The sequence below is a fragment of the Nycticebus coucang genome, chromosome 4 (genome assembly GCF_027406575.1).
Source record: "Nycticebus coucang isolate mNycCou1 chromosome 4, mNycCou1.pri, whole genome shotgun sequence".
Taxonomy (NCBI): domain Eukaryota; kingdom Metazoa; phylum Chordata; class Mammalia; order Primates; family Lorisidae; genus Nycticebus; species Nycticebus coucang.
Window position 1 is genome coordinate 83,586,290 of NC_069783.1, and position 26,367 is coordinate 83,612,656.

The window sequence follows — 26,367 nt, forward strand, 5'->3', positions numbered from 1 at the left end:
TTCTATTTATTCTAAATGTTTACAAAAGTAAATATTGTGCTGCTATAACAGAATACCAAAAACTGAGTAACTTAAAAAAAATTTATTTCTCACAGTTCTGGAGGCTGGAAAGTCCAAGATCAAGGCACTGGCAGGTAATGGCCCTGTGTTTCTGCTTCCAAGAGGCACCTTGAATGCTGTGTCTTCTGGAGGAGAGGAATGCTATGTCCTCACATGGCAGAAGAGCAGGCAAGAAAACCCACCCCTGCAAGCCCATTAAATAGTAGTAGCATTATTTCATTTATGATGACAAAGCCCTCGTGACCTACATACCTCTCAAAAGGCTCCTCCTCCCAACACTGGTGCATTGGGGATTATGTTTCCAATACATGCATTTTGAACAGGACATATTCAAAGCACGGCAGATTACCCACTAAGATGGCTATAATCAAAAAGAGAGATAATAACAAGTGATGGCTAAGATGTGGAAAAAGTGGAACCTTCATACATTGATGGTGGGGGTATAAAATGATATAACCACTTTGGAAAACAGTTTGGCAATGCCTTAAGTCGTTTACCACATGGTTATCTTATGGTGCACTAATTCCACCCCTAGGAAAATTCCCAAGAGAAATAAAAACATATGTTCATATAAAAACTTATACTAGATGAATAGATAAACAAATGTAGTGCATACATGCAATGGAATATTCAGCCTAAAAAAAAAAAAGAATAAAATTCTGGCCAGGTGTGGTGGCTTATGCCTGTAATCCTAGCACCTGGAGACTGAGGCAGGTGGATTGCTTGAGCCCAGGAATTTGAGACCAGCTTGAGCAACAGCGAGACTCCATCTGTAAAAATAACCAGACATTGCAGTGGGCACCTATAGTCCCAGCTCTTTGGGAGGCTGAGGCAAGAGAATCACTTGAGGCCAAGACATGGAGGTTTCTGTGAGCTGTGACACCATAGCACTCTACCTAGGGTTGCTAGCAGCTGAGGGAAGGAGGATTGGGGAGTTTACTGTTTAATGCCATTGAATTGTATGCTTAGAAATGGTAGGGCGGCGCCTGTGGCTCAGTGAGTAGGGCGCCGGCCCCATATGCTGAGGGTGGCAGGTTCAAACCCAGCCCCGGCCAAACTGCAACAAAAAAATAGCCAGGTGCTGTGGCGGGCACCTTAGTCCCAGCTACTCGGGAGGCTGAGGCAAGAGAATCGCTTAAGCCCAGGAGCTGGAGGTTGCTGTGAGCTGTGTGATGCCACGGCACTCTACCGAGGGCCATAAAGTGAGACTCTGTCTCTACAAAAAAAAAAAAAAAAAAGAAATGGTAAAAATGAGGCAGGCCATAATGGCTCACAACTGTAATCCTAGCACTTTGGGAGGCAGAAGGACTCTAAAAAAGATAGAAAAATAAACTCAAAGTAGTGCCTATCAAACCAGCTACTCAGGAGGCTGAGCCAGGAGGATCACTTGAGCCCAGGAGTTTGAGGTTATACTGAGCTATAATGATGCCACTCCACTCTAGCCCAGGTGACAGACCCCATATCAGAAAAAAAAAAAGAAGTAAAAAAGGCAAATTTTATGTGATATATCTTTTACCATAATTTTAAAAATTTATCACCAAAAATTTCTTAAAAACAAAGAAATGGAAATATATGTCTATGAATAAGGAGATGATCTTATATTTTATTAAATATATATTAAATATGAAAAATAATCTGTAATAACAAAAATGTTAAGATGGTAAATTTTGTTATGTATATTTTATGTATATTTTACCACAATAAAAAAAATACACAAATGTTCACAGCAACACTATGCGCAATAGTCAAAAATTAGAAACAAGAGGCCCAGGTACAATGGCTCACACCTGTAATCCTAGTACTCTGGGAGGTTGAGGCAAGAAGATCACTTGAGCTCAGGAGTTCAAAACCAGTCTGAGCAAGAGTAAGACCCCAACTCTACCCAAAATGGAAAAATTAGTTGGGCATTGTGGCGGGCGCCTACTTGGGAGGCTTAGGCAAGAAGATCACTTGAGCCCAAGAGTTTCAGGTTACTGTGAGGGAGGCTAATGCGATGGAACTCTAGCCTGGGGAACTGAGTTAGACTGTCTTTTTTTTTTAAGACAATTTTACTAAGTCGCCCTCTATAGAGTGCTGTGACCTCAAACAGCAACTTCAAACTCTTGGGCTTAAGCAATTTGCTTGCCTCAGCCTCCCAAGTAGCTGAGACTACAGGTGTCAGCCACAATCCCCGGCTATTTTTTGTTGTTGTTGCTGTTGCTGTTGTCATTGTTGTTTAGCAGGCCCAGGCCAGGCTTAAACCCACCAGCCTCAGTATATGTGGCCTGTGCCCTATTCACAGAGCTATGGGTACCAAGCCAAGACTGTGTGTTAAAAAAAACAAAATTAGAAACAATCCAAATATCCATCAACTGATGAGTAAGCGAAATGTAGTATATCCATATAATAGAATATTATTTAGCAATAAAAAGGAACAAAGTACTGATATATGCTACAACACAGATGAATTTGAAAAATGTGGTGATAAAGGGACCAACATTCACAAAAGGCCGTATGTTGCATGATTCCATTTTCATGAAATGGCTAGAATAGGCAAATCTATAGATACAAAAAGTAGATCAGTGATTGTCAGAGGCTGAGAAACATTTCTCCTTGATAGGGGGAATGTGAATCACTGCTAGCAAGGTTTCTTAAAAATATTCTAAAATTGTGGTAATGGTTATACAACTTTATGAATCTACTAAAAGCCACGAATGCAAATGGATGAATTGTATGTACGTAAATTCTTCTCAGTAAAGCTGTTATGGAAACAGTGAGGAGGAGGGAAAAAAAACTCTAAATAGGATGGCGCCTGTGGTTCAAAGGGGTAGAGCACCAGCCCCACATGCCAGAGGTGGCAAGTTCAAATCCAGCCCTGGCCCCCCAAAAAAAAAAAATTCTATGTATCTTATCCCCCAATTCAGGATTGAGGTTTCCCTGTGGACACAATGGGCAGGGGTTTTGTTGTATTGGTAATGTTTTATTCCTTAAAGTGGGTGATGGTGCCTTGCATTAGTCTTTATATCTTTTTGTATGCCTTAAATAGTGTAAAAATCAAATTGAAAAAATAAGAAATAGAAAGAAATTCACTGGGTATTGGAATCTAAAAGACCAAAAAAAAAAAATCCTAAATAATCAATAAAAACATAAGCAATTTTAAATGATTTTGAAATGTTAAAGGGTAGAAACACAGATTAAATAGTAAAAACAGGTAAAACAGGGTGGCACCTGTGGCTCAAGGAGTAGGGCAATAGCTCCATATACTGGAGGTGGTGGGTTCAAACCTGTCCCCAGCCAAAAACTGAAAAGAAAAAAACAAACAACAACAACAACAACAAAAAAAAAACAGGTAAAACAAATATTAAAACCATCCATGGCTGGGCACAGTAATCACACCTGTAAACCTAGCACTCTGGGAGGTGGAAGCAGAAGGATCACTTGAGGTCAGGAATTCAGGACTAGCCTGAGCAAAAGCAAGACCCCATGTCTACCAGAAACAGAAAAATTAGCCAGGGGCAGTGGCATGTGCCTGTAGTCCCAGCTAATGAGGAGGCTAAGGCAGGAGGATCACTTGAGCTCAGGGGTTTGAATTTGCAGTGAGCTATGATGAAGCTACTGCACTATAGCCTGGGGCAACAGTGACAGACTGTCTCATAAATAAATAAATAAATAATGAAATCATCCAAACCTGGGGCAACAGTGACAGACTGCCTCCTGTAGGAATGAATGAATCCATCCATCCATCCAAATCCAAGGCTGGCCTCTCCTCCAAAGGCCTTTGGTTACCCAGTACATGGGCATTGTCTGGTAAAAAGTCTGTAGCTGGCAGCAGCCCTTAGGCTGAAGCAGAGAGCTTTGGAATCCCCAGTTCTTAAGAGCCTTCTGTCACCTTCGGGGCGGGGGTGATATCTATTCTCATTTGCTTTGCCTGCCTGGACCTTAAGGCACACCTCTACTCACACCACCACCCTTTAGGTTTCCAAGGAAAATAAATAAGCTTCTCCTGCAACCCTCCTCTTTGGAGAAAGAAAAGAGAGAGGATTACCTGGTTGCCTCTATTCAACTTTAAAAAATGTTCTGCAATTCTTGGCTAAATTTAAAATGTGAATCATAAAAGAAAAAGCATAGTGGGAAGGACAGGCAGAGGATAAAATTCTCTTTCTGGAGGAGAAATTAATCTAGATTTAGAAACTGTGAGGAGCTGGGTTCTTTGAGCCACGTTGGCCTTTAAGTTCCTACAAGAAGAGAAAAGATCATCAGCAAAGGAGGTACTTGGGAGCCTGCAGTTGGTGGAACCAAGATGAGTGTGGAGACCCCGCCTTTTTGCTGGCCGTTACATGTTGGTTTCAGTTTTAAGCACATGGCTTTAAAGGGGACTTTCCCCATCAGAGTAGGCGGAAGAGGTGACAGCTGGAACAGATCCCCAGCAAGGAATGAGCTTAGTGAAAAACAACCACAGCTGGCAAGCAATAAAGGCTGAGATCTTGGAGTCTCCCCACCGCTGCCAGCTGCTAGAACCAATCAGGTGACCCTTAAGTTCCAGATCCAGGACCTTACGCAGATCAAACCCGGAGTTTGTGAAAGCACAAAGCCTTTGGTAGGAAGGGAAAAAAAGGAAATGACAGCTAAAATTAGGGTAAGCAGCTGTTGATAACAGTAAAAGTTCATGCCAGATCAATGCAAAGCCAGAAATGCCCAAAGATGTCCTATCTGGTGGAACATAAAGGATCACTGAGATGAAATCACACTGGTGTCCTTCTCTAAGATGCAAACTGCCCTCATCATTGGCTCCCAGCTAGGAAGAGGGAGGAAGAAGGTTTTGGTTTTTTGTTGTTTTTTTTGTAGAGACAGAGTCTCACTGTACTGCCCTCGGTAGAGTGCCGTGGCGTCACACGGCTCACAGCAACCTCTAACTCTTGGGCTTACGCGATTCTCCTGCCTCAGCCTCCGGAGCAGCTGGGACTACAGGCGCCCGCCACAACGCCCAGCTATTTTTTTGTTGCAATTTTGCCAGGGCTGGGTTTGAACCCGCCACCCTCGGCATATGGGGCCGGCGCCCTACTCACTGAGCCACAGGCGCCGCCCAGAAGGTTTTTTAAAAAAGAAAAAATATAGTTATTATGCTCAAAATTCAAATGGTAAAAAAAGTACACAGTCAGGTTTCTCTCCCTGGGACACAGAGTTCCTCTCCCCCAAAGAAATGATCAGTTTCTTTTGTTCCCCTTCTAGAGCTAGTTTACACATACACAAGTAGGGTGTGTGTGTGCGTGTGTGTGTGTGTGTGTGTGTGATTTTTTTGCCTACAAAAGGCAGCATAGTATAGCATAGTTCAGGGCCAGGAGCCGTGGCTCTTGCTTGTGATCCTAGCACTCTGGGGAAGCTGAGGTGGGTGGATTGCTGAGCTCCTGAGTTTGAGACCAGCCTACGCAAAAATGAGACCCCACATCCACTAAAAATAGAAAAACTAGCTGGGCACTGTGGCAGGTGCCTGTAGTCTCAGCTACGAGGGACTGAGGCAAGCAAATCTCTTGAGCCCAACAGTTTGAGGTTGCTGTGAGCTATGACTCAACCCAGGGTGACAGAGTGAGACTCTATCTCAAAAACAAAAAAAAACCATGGTTCAGATACTTTCTTTTTCACTTATCAGTATCTCTTAGAAAATGTTCTAGATTAGTACATAAAGAGTTCCCTCTTTGTTTTTGCAGTTGCATAGTATTTCTTTGTTATTTATTTGAGCATTGAGGTTATTTCCAGTTCCAGTTATTTCCAAAAGTATTGCAGTGAAAAACATTGTAAAAATGTAATTTCTTATGTGTGCAAGGAAAGAAACAATCCTAAAAGAGAAAATAGTGGCAGAATATTGCTAGTTATTGCCAAATTGCCCTCCATAAACCGTGTATCAGCTTTACCCTGCAATACCTTCCAAATACAATATTTGCAATACAGGGCAGTGCTCCAGGCTTAAATTGAGATGATTTCAACCCCACTGTGCTTTTCAGAGGGTTTCCACAGACCACACAAGCAAAGGAGCCCCAGGAGGAAGGGGCAGCTTCCTTCTTTCAAAACTCTTCCTTTACACCTTTATTATTCAAAATCATTCAAAAACCATGGTCATTTGTTTAGTCATTGTACCCACTCTGGTTCATGAACTTCTCAAGAGCTAAGATTAGTCCTTATTCACCTTTCTACCTCCAATGTCTGGCCCACAGTAGTTTATTAGGGGCCAGGCCTAAAGTGGTTCATGCATGTAATCTCAGCACTCTGAGAGGCCACTCTGGGAGGCTGAGGTGGGTGGACTGCTTGAGGCCAGAAGTTTGAGACCAGCCTGAGCAAGAGGGAGACCCCGTCTCTAAATAAATAAATAAATATTAGATGAGTTAAATTAATAAACTGGGCTTCCAGGTTCCATCTAGGATAAAGAACTGGAAACCATATCCTGCAAGGGCTAAGACTATAGTAACTTTAAGAGATCTCATGAGTCTGCAACTTTCCTATAGAGTCTACAACGTTTGCAGGGGTTTTTGTCTTCTCACTATATGTCCTGAGAGAGGCTGGTAATTAAATATCTAAAACAAAAAGAGTCCGTATTTCATAGGTATGTAGAGTATCTTGAATCAGCCAGTAGGCATCTTCAGCTCTGGCCCACACTGACCATAAAGCTAGGATATAGCTTCTGTCTTAGAATTCTAGGTCATGGCTCAGTGGTGCCAAATTTACAGAAGCAAGAGTTTTTCCTAAAGACTGCAATGTGCAGACACTGATGGGTGCTGTCTGAGTTTCACCTAGGAGGGGAGTTATTTTAGAGTGTTACCCCCTATAGTGAACTGAATACCTTGTTGTTTGTTCCCCTCCTCCAACCAAGAACCCATATAGGTTCTCTTATAGCTCCATATAGCTCTCTACCCACCAGCACAAGACCCTCCTGCAAGCTTCTGACCTCAGAGGTTCATTCAGGGGCCAACCGACAATCCTGCTGGCCCCATGAGAGTGACTCTCAGCACTGTTGCAGGCATCTGTGAATAAGAGGCTTGCTCTTTTTGACTTGATTTGAGCTGGAAAGAAACAAGCTAGGGCTACTACTGTCATTTTTGCCACTACACAGAGAGAACCTTTGGAGAATTAGAGCCAAGAGAGAAGTGAGACTCAATCATCAGGGAGTGAAATCAGGGGCCCAGGGCGGCACCTGTGGCTCAAGGAGTAGGGTGCTGGTCCCATGTGCTGGAGGTGGCGGGTTCAAACCTAGCCCTGGCCAAAAAGCAAACAAACAAACAAAAAAAGAAATCAGGGGCCCAACAACATTCACTTCCCTAGAGGAAGCTATGCCTAAAGTTAGGTTTTCAGTTAAATAAACGCAAGAAAGAGCTCTTGCATTTATTCTCTGGTCCCTCTGAGCAATGAAAATTGGTCACATGCCCAGCACTCTGGGTGGCTGAGGCAGGTGGACTGCTTGAGCTCAGGAATTCGAGGCCAGCCTGAGTAAGAGTGAGACCCTATCTCTAAAAAATAGCCAGGCATTGTGGCAGGTGCCTATAGTCCCAGCTTCTCAGGAAGCTGAGACTTCACTTAAGCCCAGGAGTTTAAGGTTGCCGTGAGCTATGATGCTACAGCACTTTACCAAGGCTGACAAAGTGAGACTCTGTCTCGATTTAAAGAAAAAAAAGAAATTGGTCACATGACAACTTTTATTTCACAGAGGTGCCAGAGGCCTGAGTTATAGATCTGGATACAAGTGAAAACTCTCCTGTAATGATTAAGAGGAAAGATCCCTAGATACATGGATGAAACAAAGGCACTAAGAAAGGTGGGTCAGAGCCATGCTGCACTACGCTGAGATGCAACAGAAGTGTCAACACATGGAAGAGAATAAGGATGGGTCGGTCAAGAGCCAAGTCCATGACTGGAGAAAGGTAGCTCAGTCCAGGAGTGGGGGTAGGGATCCTAGTCAACCCCTATTATGATGAGAGGTAATAAAGGATTGTTGTTTTGTGTTGAGGCACTGTAGAAAACGGAAACAATCTTCTTTCCAATGTCTGCTCTGCCTTGATTAATGACACCATGACCTCTTGTGATAAATATTACATATATTTGGTCTCTGTCCTTCACCTTGGCACCCTTGGAATCTCTGGAATGATAAAAATGTCTATTGTATGCTAACGAGATGACTGGTGGCTGGAGTCCAGAGAGCTTCTAGGTCAGTGATCACTCAGAAGTGCTAGCAGGGTGGCATGCCTGGAGAGGGCCTGGAAGCTGTGCATCCTCCTGTACCTTGCCCCATGCTCCTCCACCACCTACCTGTTCCTGACTTATATCCTTTATCACAAATTGGTAAGCCTAACTAAACTGTTTTCCTGAGTTCTATGAGCCATGCTAGCAAACTGTCAAACATGAAGAGGGATCATGGAAAGCTGGGATTTACAGATGGTTGGTCAGAAGTGGCAACCTATAACTAGCCACTAGCATTTGAATGAGGGCAATCATATTGGATGGAATCCTTTAACTAGTGGGATCTGACACTTATCCCAGGTAGCTAGTGTCAGAATTAAATTGAATTGTTGGATACCCAGTTGGTATTTAGAGAGTTGGATGATTGGTTTGTATAAGGAAAAACCCACTCTTGGGTGTCAGAAGCATTATGAGTAAAAACAGTTCAGAGCTCCCCTACTCCCAAACCAGAAAACCTGGCACCATCTTCAATGCCACTCTGCTGCCCTTCCTCCCCACTAGCCATGCCCATCACTTGCCATGTTGTTATCCTGATTCACCCCCCACATATCTCTCTCATCTCCCCTCTTCATTTTTCTTTTTTTTTTGTAGAGACAGAGTCTCACTTTATGGCCCTTGGTAGAGTGCCGTGGCATCACACAGCTCACAGCAACCTCCAACTCCTGGGCTTAAGCGATTCTCTTGCCTCAGTCTCCCGGGTAGCTGAGACTACAGGCGCCCACCACAACGCCTGGCTATTTTTTTTTTTTTTGGTTGCAATTCAGCCGGGGCTGGGTTTGAACCCACCACCCTCGGTATATGGGGCCGGCGCCTTACTGACTGAGCCACAGGTGCCGCCCCCCTCTTCATTTTTCATTCATCCTTTACTCATTCAATCATAGATAGTTGCTAATTAACTTCTCTAAGTTTTATGCTAGGTATTGGAGACAGAAAGACTAAGGAGACCTGGCCCCTGCCATAGGAAAATCACAGTCTAGTAAGAAAATAGCAGCCAAAACATAATCACAAAGCAATAGGATTCACACACAGAAATGCACAGAGCTTCCTACAGCTCAGAGCAGGGGTCTCTGACCCAGCTTGGGAGTGGTGAGGGAGAGGGTGGGGATGTCAGTGGACTTTTCTTGATAGGGATGATGACTATATTTTAAGAGTTAAAGATGAAGGTGACACCTGTGGCTCAAAGGAGTAGGGCACTGGCCCCATATGCCGGAGGTGGTGGGTTCAAACCCGGCCCCGGCCAAAAACTGCAAAAAAAAAGAGTTAAAGATGGAAGAAGAGCTAGCTATGGCAAGAGGAAAGAGGGGATTATATGTGGGGGCAGTGGCTCACGCCTGTAATCCTAACACTCTAAGAGGCCGAAGCTGATGGATTGCCTGAGCTCAGGCATTGAAAGTGGTGCCAGGTTTTCTGGTTTGGGAGTAGGGGAGCGCTGAACTGTTTTTACTCACAATGCTTCTGACACCCAAGAGTGAGACCCCACCTATAAAAATAGCTGGGCACTGTGGTGGGCCCTGTAGTCCCAGCTGCTTGGGAGGCTGAGGCAAGAGGACTGCTTGAGTCCAAGTGTTTGAGGTTTCTGTGAGCTGTGATGCCACAGCTCTCTACCTACGGTGACAAAGTGAGACTCTGTCTCAAAAAAAAAAAAAAGAAGGGATTATAGCAGGTATATGGGAAACTCTGGGCATGGCCCAGAGGTAAGGAAAGCAAGGTCTGAATCCACTTACAGTCTGAATCCAGGCCCACATAAATCTTACCTGGACAAGAGATCATTAACTGTTCTGCCCATACATTCTCCTCCCTTATTACCAGAAGAATCTCTCTAAAGCTCAAATTTGACTTCCTGTTTCCCCTGCTTGCAACTCTGCTGGTTCCATTTTCTCTTTTGTGGCCTCTCAGCCTCACCTCTGTTCATAAACTTCTTTTGGTGCTTTCAACAGTGTTTCTCATCTCTGGACCTTCCCCTGGGCTTGTCTGCATTAAATTTCCTGCCCTGCCTTGGTTAATGTGGCAGGCTCCTATTCATACTTCACTGTGACTCAGATGTGACTCAGATGCCACTGATTCTGCAAAGCCCCCTCCAACTTGCACTCACCTTGCAGGGATGTGAACTGCACCTCTTCAGGTTTCCCTCCTGCTGCTGCTGTGAGGGTACAGGCTTCCTCCTGGGGCACCAGGCCCACACTTGTCATGGGTCTCCAGCAAAGGAGGAATTGAGGCTCCTAGGAGGTGAAAATGCAGCTAATGACTAGGAAGCTAGAAGCTGCTATAACATTCCTGAGACCCTTTAAACTCAGAAGATCTCCACATGAGAGGCTCACTGATGAGAATGCCAGAGCTGAGGTCCCTCTGTCCCTAGCTCTCCTCAGATCCTGGTTCTACAAACAGCTTCATGGTTCCCGCCCAAGGCCCTGACCTGGCTTGTCAATCAAACCTTTCTTCCTTGCATGCATGGATCCATCCAATACTCCCACTGATAACCACAAGAGGCCATGATTTAGAGGCACAGTGTTAAGGACAGTTGTGTGGTTATTAGGACTATGATTACATTTTATATAGAATACAACTTTATACACATATGATAATACTAGTAAGAGTCTTTGGAATTTTAAAAACAAATCCAAATTTCGGTGGTGCCTGTGGCTCAATGGGTGGGGCGCCAGCCCCATATACCAAGGGTGGCGGGTTCAAACCCGGCCCCTGCCGAATTGCCAGGCGTTGTGGTAGGCGCCTATAGTCCTAGCTACTCAGGAGGCTGAGGCAAGAGAATCGCTTAAGCCCAGGAGTTGGAGGCTGCTGTCAGCTGTGTGACCAGGCTGCTGTGAGCTGTGTGATGCCACGGCACTCTACCTGGGGCAACAAAGTGAGACTCTGTCTCTACAAAAAAAAAAAAAAAAAATCCAAATTCAATTTTGTTTAAAAGTCTCTTATTTTACAACATTCAAACAACAAGGTGCCTACCCAACCTTGTATGACAACTGCTAGCAGTTGGGTGTGTGTTCTTTCAGACTCTTCAGGCCTGTAGGAATATGTGTGTGGATATAATTTTGACAGCCCCCCAAAATGTTTGTGTATGTATACATATATATTATTTTTAAATAAAAACAACTTGATAGACATCTTTGTCAAAACATATAATTCTGGCGTGGCATTTGTAGTTCAGTGGTGAGGGCGCCAGCCACATAGACTGAGGCTGGCGGGTTCAAACCAGCCTGCCTGCTAAACAACAATGACAACTGCAACAAAAAAATAGCCAGGCATTGTGGCGGGCACCTGCAGTCCCATCTACTTGGGAGGCTAAGGCAAGAGAATCGCTTAAGCCCAAGAGTTGGAGGTTGCTGTGAGCTGTGAAGCCATAGCACTCTATAAAGGGCGACACAGTGAGATTCTATCTCAAAAAAAGAAAAAAAAAACAAAAACACATATAATTCTGTTTGGTTCTTTTTAAGAGTTTACTATAGGCTGGGCATGGTGGCTCACGCCTAATATCCTAGCACTCTGAGAGGCCAAGGTGGGTGGATTGGCTGAGCTCACAGGTTCAAGACCAGCCTGAGCAAGAGCGAGACACCTCATCCCTAAAAATAGCCAGGTATTTTGACGGGCGCCTGTAGTCCCAGCTACTCGGGAAACTGAGGCAACAGAATCACTTGAGCCCAGGAGTTTGAGATTGCTGTGAGCTGTGACGCCACAGCACTCTAGCAAGTGAGACTCTGTCTCAAAAAAAAAAAAAAAAGTAAATGGAAACTTAAAAATTAAAGAACCAGGCTGGGTGCAGTGGATCACCCCTATAATCCTAGCACTCTGGGAGGCTGAGTCGGGTGGATTGCCTGAGCTCAGGAGTTCAAGACCAGCCTGAGCAAAAGCGAGACCCCATCTCTAAAAATAGTTGGGCATTGTGGGGGTGCCTGTAGTCCCTGCTCTCAGGAGGCTGAGGCAAGAGAATCACTTGAGTCCAAGAGTTTGAGGTTGCTATGAGCTATGACGCCATGGCACTCTACCAAAGGCTGGTGATAGAGTGAGACTCTGTCTCAAAAAAAAAAAAAAAGTAAAGAACCAGGGCACACAGCAAAAAAATCATAGCACACTCCAGGACCCAGGGCCAGGTGAAAATTCAGGCAAGAAAATAAAACTTAAGATATTAGCCATCAGTGGCCTACTATCAATGAGGGAGAGACATAAAGGAGCCCAAAAGAGAAAGGAAGGAAAGAAAAGGAAATTAGCAATTATCAAGCATATGCCAGGCACGCTTGCTTGATTGACACCCTCTAAGCAGGCATGGTGTTCGGAATGCTAAATCCCCATCATGGCACAGGCGTCAGCCAATCAGAGCAGATGCAGACCTGAAAAAACTGATACTAGGTATCACTGAACCAATGTGAACTGCTGAACATCACAATACCTGTTTTTAACACTCAAATTAATCCCCACAGTAATAAGACACCCGACAGCCAAGAGAAGCAACTTTGAGGAGAAATATCAACAAACACAGCATTCCTCCCTCTTCTACGTAAGCCTCAGGATTTGTCCCCTTCCACTCTAAACCACCAATGATAGCTGAAGAAGCAATTATCAGAGCCCATGCACAGCCTCAGACCACAATGGAGAAGAAGGCTATGTGTGTGGAGAGTAATAATAGTTACATTGCTATTTCCCAAGAAGACATACAAATGGCCAATAAGCACAGGAAAAGATGCTCAAAGTGATTCATCTTTACAGAAGTGCAATCAAAACTAAGAGATCCCACCTCACACCCACTGGAATGTCTATAACAAAAAGGCAGACCGTGACAAATGATAGCAAGGATGTATAGAAACCAGAACCTGCATACACTGATGGTGGACATTTAAAATAGCATTGCTACTCTGGAAAACAACTCAGCAGTTCCTCAAGAAGTTAAATGTACAGGCACTGCACGACCCAGCAACTCTACTACTAGGTATACTCCCCAAAGAAATGAAAAACATGCAATTACACAAAACTTGTGCACGAACGTTCACAGCAGCATTATTCACAATAGCCCCCAAATAGAAACACATCACTTGATGAACAGATGAGCAAAATATGGTGTGTCCATGTACTAGAATATGCAGCCATGGGAAGTACTGATACATGTATGTGCCACAATATGGATGAACCATGAAGACATGCTAAGTGCAAGAACAGACACAAATGGCCACATATTGCACGATTCTATTTGTGTGGAATGTCCAGAATAGGCAAATGTATAGAGACACAATATAATAAATTAGTGGCAGCCAAAGGCTGGAAGTGGAGGAACTGGGAAGTGACTGCTAATGGGGACAGGATGATGAAAATGTCCTAGAATTAGATTGTAGGTATGGTTACGTAACTTCATGAATATACTAAAAACCTTTAGAAGGGTGAGTTTTATGGTACTTGAATAAAATTCTTTTAAAAGTTACATATTATGGCTCGGCACCCGTAACTCAGTGGCTAGGGTGCCAGCCACATATACCAGGGCTGGTGAGTTCAAACCCAGACTGGGCCTGCTAAAAACAATGACAACTGCAACCAAAAAATAGCCAGGCATTGTGGCAGGCACCTGTAGTCCCAGCTACTTGGGAGGCTGAGGCAAGAGAATAATTTGAGCCTAAGAGTTTGAGGTTGCTGTGAGCTGTGATGCCACAGCATTCTACCAAGGGCGACATAGTAAGACTCCGTCAAAAAAAAAAAAAAAAAAAAAAAGAGAAAAGATGGCCTGGCACCTGTGGCTCAAGTGGCTAAGGCACCAGCCACATACACTTCAGCTGGCGGGTTTGAATCCAGCCTGAGCCCGCCAAACAACAATAATGGCTGCAACAAAAAATAGCTGGGCATTGTGGTGGGCGCCTGTAGTCCCAGCTACTTAGGAGGTAGAGGCAGGAGAATCACTTGAGCCTAGGAATCAGAGGTTGCTGTGAGCTGTGATGTTATAGCACTCTACTCAGAGAGACAGCTTGAGGCTCTGTCTCAAAAAAAAAAGAGGAAAGAAAAAAAAGAAAAGGAAGGAAGGCAGGCAAGCAATCAAGCCAGCAGTTTTTTTTTCTTTCTTTCCATTCTTGAAGAATTAGAAAAAAAATAAACCCCATCCTAGATGCTTACTGAGTGCTCCAGGAGTAGAAACTATATATATATTGCACTTGTCTATTTTTTTATCGTTTTAAGTTACTGAGATTTTGGGCGGCGCCTATGGCTCAGTTGGTAAGGCGCCGGCCCCATATACCGAGGGTGGCGGGTTCAAACCCAGCCCGGCTGAACTGCAACCAAAAAATAGCCAGGCGTTGTGGCAGGCGCCTGTAGTCCCAGCTACTCGGGAGGCTGAGGCAAGAGAATCGCTTAAGACCAGGAGTTGGAGGTTGCTGTGAGCTGTATGATGCCATGGCTCTCTACCAAAGGCCATAAAGTGAAACTCTGTCTCTACAAAAAAAAAGAAGTTACTGAGATTTTGAGGCTGTATATTATTATGTATAATAGGCCTTATCCTGACATATACAGAGTACAGAGGAGAAGATCAGGATAGCCTTCATAGAATAGCTTGGAAAGATGAAGGCAGTAAAATGGAGCAGAGAACAGAGGACATTCCAGAGAGTGGGGGAGGGTGCATGAGCCTCTAGTTGGCCTTGTGGCCTGCTGTGGCAGGTGTGCAGGACACAATGAGGAGAGGGAGTGGGAAGAGATAAAAACACAGAATGAGCAGCCAGCAAAAGTTTTTGGAGTAGAGGAATGACTTAATGGGATTTATATTTTAGAAAAACAACTGGTGGTAGAGTAGAAAGAGAACAGAACGGGAGAAAGACCAGAGGTTTGGAAACCAGTTAGGAGGCAAGTACAAGTCAAGAGTAAAGTGATAAATGCCTGAATTAGAGATGGACGCCTTCTTTCTGTAGGGTCATATGGTAAATATTTCAGTCTTTGTATGCCATACTGTCTCTGTATCAATTATTTAACCATGCTGTTGTAGCAGGAAAGGTGCCGTAGATAATATGTAACAAATAGGCACAGCTGTGTTCCAATAAAACTTTATTAACAAAAATGGGGATGGGAGTCAGGTTTGGCCCATGGGCTACAGTTTGCCTATTCCGGACCTAAAGTATTAATATGACAACAATCTTTTTTTTTTTTTTTGAGAGTCTCACTTTGTGACCCTTGGTAGAGTGCTGTGGCATCATAGCTCATAGCAACCTCCAACTCTTAGGCTAAAGTGATTCTCTTGCCTCAGCCTCCCATCTAGCTGGGATTACAGGCGCCCACCACCAAAGCCCAGCTAATTTTAGAGATGGGGTCTCACTTTGCACAGGCTGGTATTGAACCTGTGAGAGCAGGGCAATCCCAAGTGCTAGGATTACAGACATGAGCCACCGGGCCCAGCCACAACAACCATTTTTTAAAAACTATGTGCCAGACATTTTGCAGACATTATAGCTGATTCTCCCAACATCCTTGCAGGGGAGGTATTACTGCCTCCTTTTCACAGATAAGAAATTGAGACTGAGAGATGTTGGGTAACTTGCCCAGGGTTGTAGCAATGATGTGTTACAAAAGGATTCAAACTCAGGTCTGACTCCAGAGCTCATGGGCATTCCATGCCACCTACTGGAGACTATCCACAGGAAGGGAGGATGGAATATAATATATAGAACTCTCCGGTCTCAGTGCCAGAGAGAATTTGCTCACTCTCTCATTCATCCATTCATTCCTTCATCAAATATTTTACTTATGCTATTCACAAAGTACTAGGGATTCAAAGACAAATGAGTAGCTCAGAGTCTAGCATTTAAACCTGTAAGAGGAGATGGGAGATGATGAAAAAGGGAATGTGATTTATTAAAAAGATCAAGGAAGTAAAACATTGAGGTTGCTTTCATCCCTGCTTCCTTCCTTCTTCTAAGCACCCAGAGAGATTTCTCTGATCCTTTGGAATCACAGACACCTGATATTTTTACTCTAGCCTGGATGCATAGGTGGATTTACTGTGAAACTTGAAGCTTCAGTTCAGGTCCCAAGCTTCCTGAAACAGGGCTTCCGAGGCCCTGTATTTAATTTTGCATTTCTTTAGAGTCACCTGCCCAAATATATAAGCCTCAGTGCCCCTAGCCTGGATGTACCCTGAGTGACTATTTTTCAGAGCCAGGTCTGATTGAGGCCTATTTGTTAGGAATATTCCTAATAAATACCAGTGGCCGAGGATGCTATTTTTGGCCCTTAGGGGTTTCTCCTAGGAAAACTGAGACTGTGAGGGTGGCCCTCGCAGAGGCAATCCAAAGTCTCTTCCCACCATATCCACTCTACTCTACTTTCACCTGCTCTGCCCCCACTTTCTTCAAAATATAGCCCCAGGTCCTATGGATTCTACTGACTCAAATTCTTTGAAATTCAAGAACCCCAGGAATCCAATGCTGTAAGACTTCTCTCAAGGACCTCTCAGTGGGCCATTCAGGCAGGAAAAGGACACACACAACCCTAATGGAACCAGGGCTGTGACTGCAGCTGTGCAGTACCCAGAAGCCCACTGCAGGCAGGGCTTTCTAGGGTGGGGATGTTTTATAGAGTTCATCAGCAGGCCTAGCTTTGCATCTGTTTGTCCAGGGAAAATGAGTTTCTGGAAGAACTGGCTGTTTTACACTGAAGTCATAAATGACTGAAAACTAGAATGCTAATAATGGGAGAACACAAAGCCGAACTGGCAAAATAACTGGCTTTGGTCATTTGCACTGAGTACTAGCCTTTGCCAGGGAAGTCTGCAAAGCACACCAAATTACAGGTTGTAAATTTGATGAGTAAGCAAGAATAATACTTTAACTTCTCAAAAGGCAGGTACTGTGCCTGCTTTGCCCATTCTCACAACAGCAGCTGCTATAGCCCAGCAGAAGGGAAGGTGCTCAGGCTATAACGACTTACTGAAAGATTAAAGAAAAAGGATGGGGCGGCGCCTGTGGCTCAGTGAGTAGGGCGCCAGCCCCATATGCCGAGGGTGGTGGGTTCAAACCCAGCCCCGGCCAAACTGCAACCAAAAAATAGCCGGGCGTTTTGGCGGGCGCCTGTAGTCCCAGCTGCTCGGGAGGCTGAGGCAAGAGAATCGCGTAAGCCCAAGAGTTAAGAGGTTGCTGTGAGCCGTGTGACGCCACGGCACTCTACCCGAGGGCGATACAGTGAGACTCTGTCTCTACAAAAAAAAAGAAAAAGAAAAAGGACGAGCTGTTTTAGGGAAAATACCCATTTCTCCTAGGATGAATTGGCATTCTTTGGGACTAGTTCTCTCTAAATTTTTTTTTTTTTTGTAGAGACAGAGTCTCACTGTACCACCCTCGGTAGAGTGCTGTGGCCTCACACAGCTCACAGCAACCTCCAACTCCTGGGCTTAAGCGATTCTCTTGCTTCAGCCTCCCGAGTAGCTGGGACTACAGGCGCCCGCCACATAGTTCTCTCTAAATTAACAGCAGTAATCAATAGTATTGGAGCAGCTCTACCCTTGGATAATAAGAGACTAGTTTTCCCCTTTTCTGGATTCCATGCAGTCCATACACAGCCTTCTGTTATAACTCATCACCTCCAGAGCAGCCATTTTAGTGTTACATTCAAAGGCTCTTTTCCAGGGTATATTTTACTTTATATACTTATCGGTTTTTTTTCCAGGGTATTATTTTAACTCCTTGCGGAGCTGTGGGGATACTTTGGTGACACACTTAAAATAGGTACCTGCTCCCGCATCCATTTGATGTGAATCCCACTTCCTTCCCTTTCCGATGACCTCATTTTCTGATCTTTGTTAGAGCAACCAATCCCCCCACTCTGTCTTATTCTTCTAAGGCAGTGGTTCTCAACCTGTGGGTCGCAACCCCTTTGTAACAATGAAAATATATCCTGCATATCAGATATTTACGTTACGATTCATAACAGTAGCCAGAATTTTATGGTTGGGGGTCACCACAACAGGAGGAACTGTATTAAAGGGTCAAGGCATAAGGAAGGTTGAGAACCACTGTTCTAAGGATTTCTCTACGTGGATTTGTGAGACTTTTTTTTTCTTGAGGCAGTCTCACTTTGTCACTCTCTGTAGAGTGCCTTGGGGTCATAGTTCCCAACAACCTCAAACTCTTGGGCTCAAGCACTTCTCTTGCCTCAGCCTCCCAAGTACCTAGCACTACAGGCACCCACCACAACACCCAGCTATTTTTAGAGACAGGATCTCGCTCTGGCTCAGGCTGGTCTCCAACTCCTGAGCTCAGGCAATCCACCTGCCTCTGCCTCTTGGAGTGCTGGGATTAGAACTTGAGCCATTGCAACTGGCCTCAACCTTCCAGGTAGCTGGGACTATAGGTGCCCACCACAACACCTGGCTAGTTTTTTATTTTTAGCAGAGATGGGTTCTCGCTCTTGTTCGGGCTGGTCTTGAACTCCAGAGCTAGGATTACAGGCGTGAGCCACCTTGCCCGGCCAATTCAGCAGTTTTTGAAGATAAAATGTGATGTGACAGGACAAACTATGTTTGGGGATCAGGACACCTGTATTCTAATTTTGGACACATCATTCATTCACTTCACAAATAAGGGCCAGAAACCCACTGATACTCAAATGCAGGGCTGCTAGAAGTGTGCAAATGAAGAGACACCCACCTACTGTGGCCCAAGGGCAGCTCAGTAGGGGTAGGGAATGGTTTAATTGCAATAATGGGGAATAGTAAAAGGAAACCGGAGCACTTAGTGGAGTGCTTCTCCAACTTTATGGCAACATCAGGATCCGCCTAGGTGTCCTTTCAAATGCTGATCTTTGGGTCCCCATCCCTCAGAGATGCTGGTATCCTGGATCTGGGAGTGTTCAGGGACTTTATCACACAGTCCCCACCTCCCCATATCTCCTTCTCTGAGGGTGATTCAGCCTCAACCCACACCTTCTTTCAAGAAATAGTTCACCAAAGCAGGGGACTACAGCTGATTTTTAAAGAAGGAAGGAGCAGAAACTGAGGAGGCACAAAGGAATGAAAAGATACGATCTTACCTTCTACTCTGAGAAAATGCAGGCCTGGCCTGCACAAACTGATAACTTTGTCTCCAGTGTCAGTAGAGGATGAAATGTCCCGCCTCAGGGGGAAGCTAACCTCATTGGAGGTCCTCCTTACCCTCCTTCCCCAGTCCCCCACTCCCAAACCTCCCCTCCCTCCACCTCCCAGCTCACACAAAGGCACACACTAAACTCAGCTCCTCTCCAGGTTCCTTCCCCTAAGCCTCTAAATATAACATACTGTAGTCTCTCCCATTCAAAAATCCATCAGGACCCTTTCCTTCACTCTGGGTCTCTCCTACCACCTTCTAGTTCCCATTTACTTCTCTACCAAGGTTCTTTAAAACATCAAAAAAGGAAAAGGCTGGGCATGATGGCTTATGCCTGTAGTCCCAGCATCTCCGGAGGCCCAGGTGGGAAGACTGCTTGAGCCCAAGAGTTTGAGGCTGGAGTGAGCCTAGCCACCGCACTCCAGACTGGGAAAAAGAGTGAGACTTCATTAACAAAAAAAAAAAAAAAAAAATTACAGGAACTGTATTAAAGGATTGCGGAATTAGGAAGGTTGAGAACTGGCTTAAGCCCAGGAGTTTGAGATTGCTGTGAGCTGTGACGCCATGGTACTCTACCAAGGGTGAAAAAGTGTGGTGGCTCACACCTATAATTCCAGCACTCTGGGAGGCCAAGGGAGATGGATTGTTTGAGCTCAGTTCTAGACCAGCCTGAGCAAAAGTGAGACCCCATCTTTACTAAAAATAGAAAAACTAGCCAGGTGTCACTGGGGGGCTGAGGCAGGAGAATCACTTGAGCTCAAGAGTTTGAAGTTACTGTGAGCTATGATGCCACAGCACCTTACCCTGGGCAACAGAGTGAGACTTTGTCTCAAAAAAAAAAGAAAAAGAAAAGCAGCAGCAACTTACCTATAGTGAGAAAAGAACAATAGGGTAATAACCACAGGGAGTGTGGGGTAAAGGATTATTTTTTAGCTGAGGGAAATGGGCCAGTAGATGCCGACTGGTTGAAAGTACAGGTGCTAAGAGGGTGGCTGAAAGACCAAGATTCCAAAGACCGGGTGTATTGTGATCATAGCAGAGGTGTGGCTGAACAGAAAAGAGGACAGTGCCCTTTGGGATGGGAATGAGGCAGCTGGACATGATGTACAGATCCCTCAGGAGGCTCATGGCAGGAAGGGAAACAAGTTCCTGCTTTTTGAACTTTCTCCCCTCTGTGAATTACAACATGAGGTTCTCTGTTACAGATGAAGGTGAGTAAGCAGTTGGAGCCAAGTGGTGAAGGCTTATGATAACAATCTGAGAAGAATCATAGAGGGTACTGACCACAGACAAAGACTGCTCGATGGCACTGAGGCCTAACTGCAGTTGGATCCCAAAGATTTGTAACAGTCCTTGTCTGTACACTTATATCATTTTTAGCTGCCAAATTCTGTACCCCAAGAAGATACAGGTGGTAAGAAATTGAGTCATGCAGCTGACTCAGGATCGCAAGCTTGTAAATCTGGTACACCTTGAGGATGAGGGGTCTGAGGAGTTGAAGGCATAAACGAGAAGTCCGAGTTGACCATAGGGAACCAGGTGTGTCAGGCAGAGGATGGGATTAAAAGGAAAAAGAAAGTAAGGCCAAGTGGAAACATAAAGGATTTTGAGTCCTAAAGAAGTAAAAGAATAAATTTAGTGGTAGAGAGTGAGAAAAGTAGAAAATATGAAGTTACAATAAGACAAGATTATCAGAGCCCCAAGAATGGTCACAAAAGGGAAGTGCAGGGTTGAAGGGGAAGTACATACAGCTAGATTTGAAAAAACAAGGCATTACAAGGCCATGCTTGAAAACACTCAGAGGTAGAATTGGGATGAAGATTATAAAGCAGATTGGACGCCTCAGGGACTCTGAGGAGACTGGAATAGCAAATGGGAGACTGGTAAAGAACCACATGGCATGAGCCTTTCTTTCACCAGGCCTCAGGGAGGTGGCAGAACACTGTGTGAGCATCAGGGCCTCTGTTGTACAGTGGGGCTCAAATCCTGGCTCCACCAGTGACTAGCTACATGGCCTTGGTTGAGTCAACTAACCTCTCTGTGCCTCACCTGCCTTATCAGTAAGATGAAGACATCCTAGTCCCTGCAAAGAAAATACTTATACAAGGCCCACCACAGGTACCAGAGTACTACTTAAACTTCAGCATCATTATCATTTCACATTTGAACAATGAAGGGTCAAAACAATCTCAGAGGCAAAGTCATAAACTATGCACATTTTAAAAAGGTTCTTTGGAATTATCGAAGACCCCAAAGAATCTTTTTTTTTTTTTTTTTTTTTGTAGAGACAGAGTCTCACTGTACCGCCCTCGGTAGAGTGCCGTGGCGTCACATGGCTCACAGCAACCTCTAACTCTTGGGCTTACGTGATTCTCCTGCCTCAGCCTCCCGAGTAGCTGGGACTACAGGCGCCCGCCACAACGCCCGGCTATTTTTTTGTTGCAGTTTGGCCGGGGCTGGGTTTGAACCCACCACCCTCGGCATATGGGGCTGGCGCCCTACTCACTGAGCCACAGGCGCCACCCCCAAAGAATCTTTTTAAAATGTGTATATAGGGCGGTGCCTGTGGTTCAGTAAGTAGGGCACCGGCCCCATATGCCGAGGGTGGCGGGTTCAAACCTAGCCCCGGCCAAACTGCAACAACAACAACAACAACAAAAAATAGTCAGGTGTTGTGGCGGGTACCTGTAGTCCCAGTTGTTTGGGAGGCTGAGGCAAGAGAATCGCGTAAGCCCAAGACTTAGAGGTTGCTGTGAGCCGTGTGACGTCATGGCACTCTACCCGAGGGCGGTACAATGAGACTCTGTCTCTACAAAAAATAAATAAATGTGTATATACATATTTTTCATATTAGAAATTAAAATTGAAGAAAATACTTTAAAAATATGTATTTACTTGAGAATAGTAAACCTATTACCTAGTAACATAAATAATACATTTGTAAGAAAAATAACTATATCCCTCCCAAAATGTGTTATTGTTTTACAATTTTATAAATCTCTGTAATGTTTTAAATTGAAGACAGCTGGATTCTCTTATCTGCTTCTGTGTTCAATCTGTCGAAATGTGCTATTTGCTGAAAGTATGAAAATCCTAGCACCTTATTCATTCCCTGAAAGAGTCTAGGGGACCCTGAATTATACTATGAGAACCAATGGTTCTCAACACTACTGGATCCTAAAGACAAACATAAACCATGTGCTCACTTCCTTAGAGGAATCAACTGAGAGAAAAGATGAAAAACAAGTTAAAAATTACAGCATAGCATGAATGAGCCCAGAGGAGGAAGTTTGGAAGTTACTGGTGTGCCTGAGGAGGCTTACCAGAGTGCAGGGAATTTGCACTCCCTCTAAACAGAAGAGCACATGCAAAGGCCCAGCGGCAGAGATCAATATAGTACAAGGAAGCACAGAGTGCCTTGGCAGAGGAAAAGTCAGTGTCCTAGAAAAGTATGTTGGGCCTTCTACGCAAAGTTATATTTCATCATATAGGCAACAGGAAACTGAGCTTGCCTTACTCTTTTCACCCATCTCAGCCTCCCAGAGTGCTAGGATTACAGGCATGAACCACAGTGCCAGGCTGTTCTAAAGTTTTGACAGACTTACCCAGTAATGTAAACAATACCACAATCAACATATATTCTCACTGCCTCAAAAAGTTCTCTGTACGGGCGGCACCTGTGGCTCAGTCGGTAAGGCGCCGGCCCCATATACCGAGGGTGGCGGGTTCAAACTCAGCCCTGGCCAAACTGCAACCAAAAAATAGCTGGGCGTGGGCGGCGCCTGTGGCTCAGTGCGTAGGGCGCCGGCCCCATATGCCGAGGGTGGCGGGTTCAAACCCAGCCCCGGCCAAACTGCAACAACAAAAAAAAATAGCTGGGCGTTGTGGCGGGAGCCTGTAGTCCCAGCTGCTCCGGAGGCTGAGGCAAGAGAATCGCGTAAGCCCAAGAGTTAGAGGTTGCTGTGAGCTGTGTGACGCCACGGCACTCTACCTGAGGGCGGTACAGTGAGACTCTGTCTCTACAAAAAAAAAAAAAAATAGCTGGGCGTTGTGGCAGGCGCCTGTAGTCCCAGCTGCTCGGGAGGCTGAGGCAAGAGAATCGCTTAAGCCCAGGAGTTGGAGGTTGCTGTGAGCTGTGTGAGGCCACAGCACTCTACAGAGGGCCATAAAATGAGACTCTGTCTCTACAAAAAAAGAAAAAAAAAAAAGTTCTCTGTAGTCAATGCACTTGCATCCATTAATCTGATTTCTGCCCCTACAGTTTAATTTTTACTTTGAAATAATCACACACAGAAATTTGCAAAGAGGGCCCATGTACACTCTTCCCCGTGGTAACATGTTAAAAAATATATGGAAAAAATCAAAACCAGGAAATTGACATTGGTATAATACTACCAATTAGACTACAGCCCTTATTCAAATTTCACCAGTAATGATGAAACAGTGAAACCAATGTTACATACATTAGCTTGTTTTATTTTTAGAGCCAGAGTCTCACTTTGTCACCCTCAGTAGAGTGCTGTAGTGTCATAGCTCACAGCAACCTCCCTCCAGCTCTTGGGCTTAGGCGATTCTCTTGCCTCAGCCTCCTGGCTATTTTTTTGTTGTTGTTGCAGTTTGGCCGGGGCTGGGTTTGAACCCGCAACCCTTGGTATATGGGGCTGGCGCCCTATTCACTGAGCCACAGGCACCGCCCTTTTAGCTTGTTTTAAAGAACATAACTAGCCCATAGCATGAAAGGAGTATTGGCCTGGCAAGGACTTGAGTTAGTTACTATTGTCCACAGCAGCAAGGAGAACTCAAGGTCCAAGGAGAGGAGAGGACTAGAGGGAGACATTTTTGAGGTGAAATAGAAATCATTTGGTATAAAAGTTTAAATTAATCCTTTTTGGTGAATGAAATTTCCTATAGGCAGGACAGGAAGCAGAAGGCTGTTTTAAATTTAACAGCCTGACCTCTAACTGAATGAAAGTCATGAAAACCCCAAATGACCATGATATTCCTCTTATTCACATAATAAAAATGTTTACTTTATTTCCTTACTTTTGCCTGATTGAAAACAATGAAATAACTGTCAAAAATCTGACATTTCATGGAGTTTAGGAAGTTATTTGTTTGAGATTAGCTAACTTTTTGCCAAAACTGAACAACGTAAACGTAAATGTCTATCTTACTCTTATTCCTTACTGGAGTTAAGTATTTTTGCAGGCCTTCTTACATGCTCCAACATTTTACCTGATTATGACTGATAATGTGTTAATATCTATTAAGTGTATTTATACACATCACTTACTATATAAGACAGTTGGGGTAAGTGGTGTCCTCACTTTTACAGCCCAAGAAATTGAGATTCCTAAGTGATTGGTATCCAAGACCAATCTTAGAAAAATCTTAGAAAGGTGAAAGCACAGGGTAAGCATTCAAAAACTTTAGCTAGTCTTGTTTAAAGCCCTGTCTCTCTAGTCCAACAAATCCCATTTATGGCCATGTTGGACCTCTTTTTACAACTTTGCAGGAAATACATTTAGGCAAAAGCTCCATATATGCAATGGAAATATTTCTGGTAACAAAGTCCTTATTTATTACTAGTTACTAACAAATACCATCCCTTGGGTAGATCTGAGTGACCTGATACTTATTTCCTTGATTTTTAAGATGAGCTTTCTAATATCTTGAAATCAGGAAGTGTCTTAAAACCAGAATCAATGAAAAATGGTAACAAACATTTTACTGTGTCCTGTGTTAGATAGTGTATATACATTTTAGCAGGTATTCCTCCAAACATCTACATCTTAATATTAAATATTTGTTGTGCCTAGTATAAAGACAGGCAAGTCAAGGTACAGAGAGGTTAAGTCATTTGTACTAGGTCACACAGCTTGGTTGACAGGGTAAGAGTATCCCAAAGCAAGCAGTACCCTAGAACCCAATTTCTGTAAACTTGCCTTGAGACAAAGTTCTACTTTATGCAAAAAAAAAAAAAAAAACCCTCCTCCCCAATTTCAAATAGGGAAAGATAAAATAACCACCAAAACAAATAGACAAATACAGGCTCTGCAAGGTTAAATAACGTGTCCAAGGTTACACAGGATAGCAGAACCAGAATCCCAAGGCCGCGATGTCTTGATTCCAAAGCTCGATCTACTTCCACTAAACCACGCTACCACCGCCAAACCACGTGGTAAGGGGAAGTACATTTGCTGAATTAATAATGTCTGAAAACAAACTTGACAGTAAGGAAAAGGGTAAAAACGGAAAAGAGAAATAAATCGGAAAAGCAGTCCACGGGCAGGATACAAACGAAAAGCTCCAAGTTTTCAAGGCAGTGCATTGACGGTGAGCCAAAGCTCTGGAACAAACTTTGCGCGGGTCCCGTCGGACTCCCAGGCTGGCGGCAGCAGTCTTCAAAGAGAGTTCCCAGGGAGTCGGCCCAAGAGCACGGCAGGCAAGCCTGGCCGCCTCCCGGTTTCCCTCCCGCGCCCACGCCCTCCCGATGGCGAATAATCGAGACCTGACGACTACCGGAGGCCGGCTGCCTTCCCCCTCTGGGCTGCTGGCTTAAAAATAAACACAACACACGTCCCCTGGCGGTCCGTGGCCTCTTCTCAGGGCCGGAGCTCGCAGCCCGCGCCCGCACGCCGGAAGCCATGCACGGAGGGACAGGAGCCCCTCGGGGTCGCAGCTCGCCATCAGGAAGCACCCACCCGCCGCGGTCAGCCCAGCTTAGTGCGATTTACACCTACAGCCGGGGCCCAGACGGGTTCCAGACAGGACTGGGGGCGGCCGGGCATTCGGGAAGCCTTCAGGCCGGGAGGGCGAGTGGCTGGGACCCACCGCCAGGCATTTCCTCTTCCTCCCTACGCGCTGCGCGGCGGCGGACAGGCTGAGGCCGGGCTCGGGCTCCCGATCGCGGCCTGCTGGCTAGCGCGGGCAAGCTAGCCGCCCCGAGCCGCCGCCGCCACGTCTCCCCTGCCGCGACCGCCGGCCGCGGGGCCTCCGGGCGGCTAGGCCCGGCGCGGGCAGCGAGAGGCGGGGCCGGCGTGCGGGCGGCGGAAGGAGG

The 26,367-nt window shown here is 45.0% G+C and overlaps 1 long non-coding RNA gene across 1 annotated transcript; it reads right to left on the bottom strand.

Annotated features, from left to right (window-relative positions):
- Positions 1–26,341, bottom strand: LOC128583004 (uncharacterized). Its single transcript, XR_008379366.1, has 4 exons — positions 26,051–26,341; positions 10,355–10,481; positions 313–421; positions 1–185 (listed from the first exon to the last, which is right to left on the bottom strand). It is a non-coding gene; the product is annotated as an uncharacterized LOC128583004 (long non-coding RNA).
- Between the last annotated feature and the right edge of the window lie 26 nt (positions 26,342–26,367).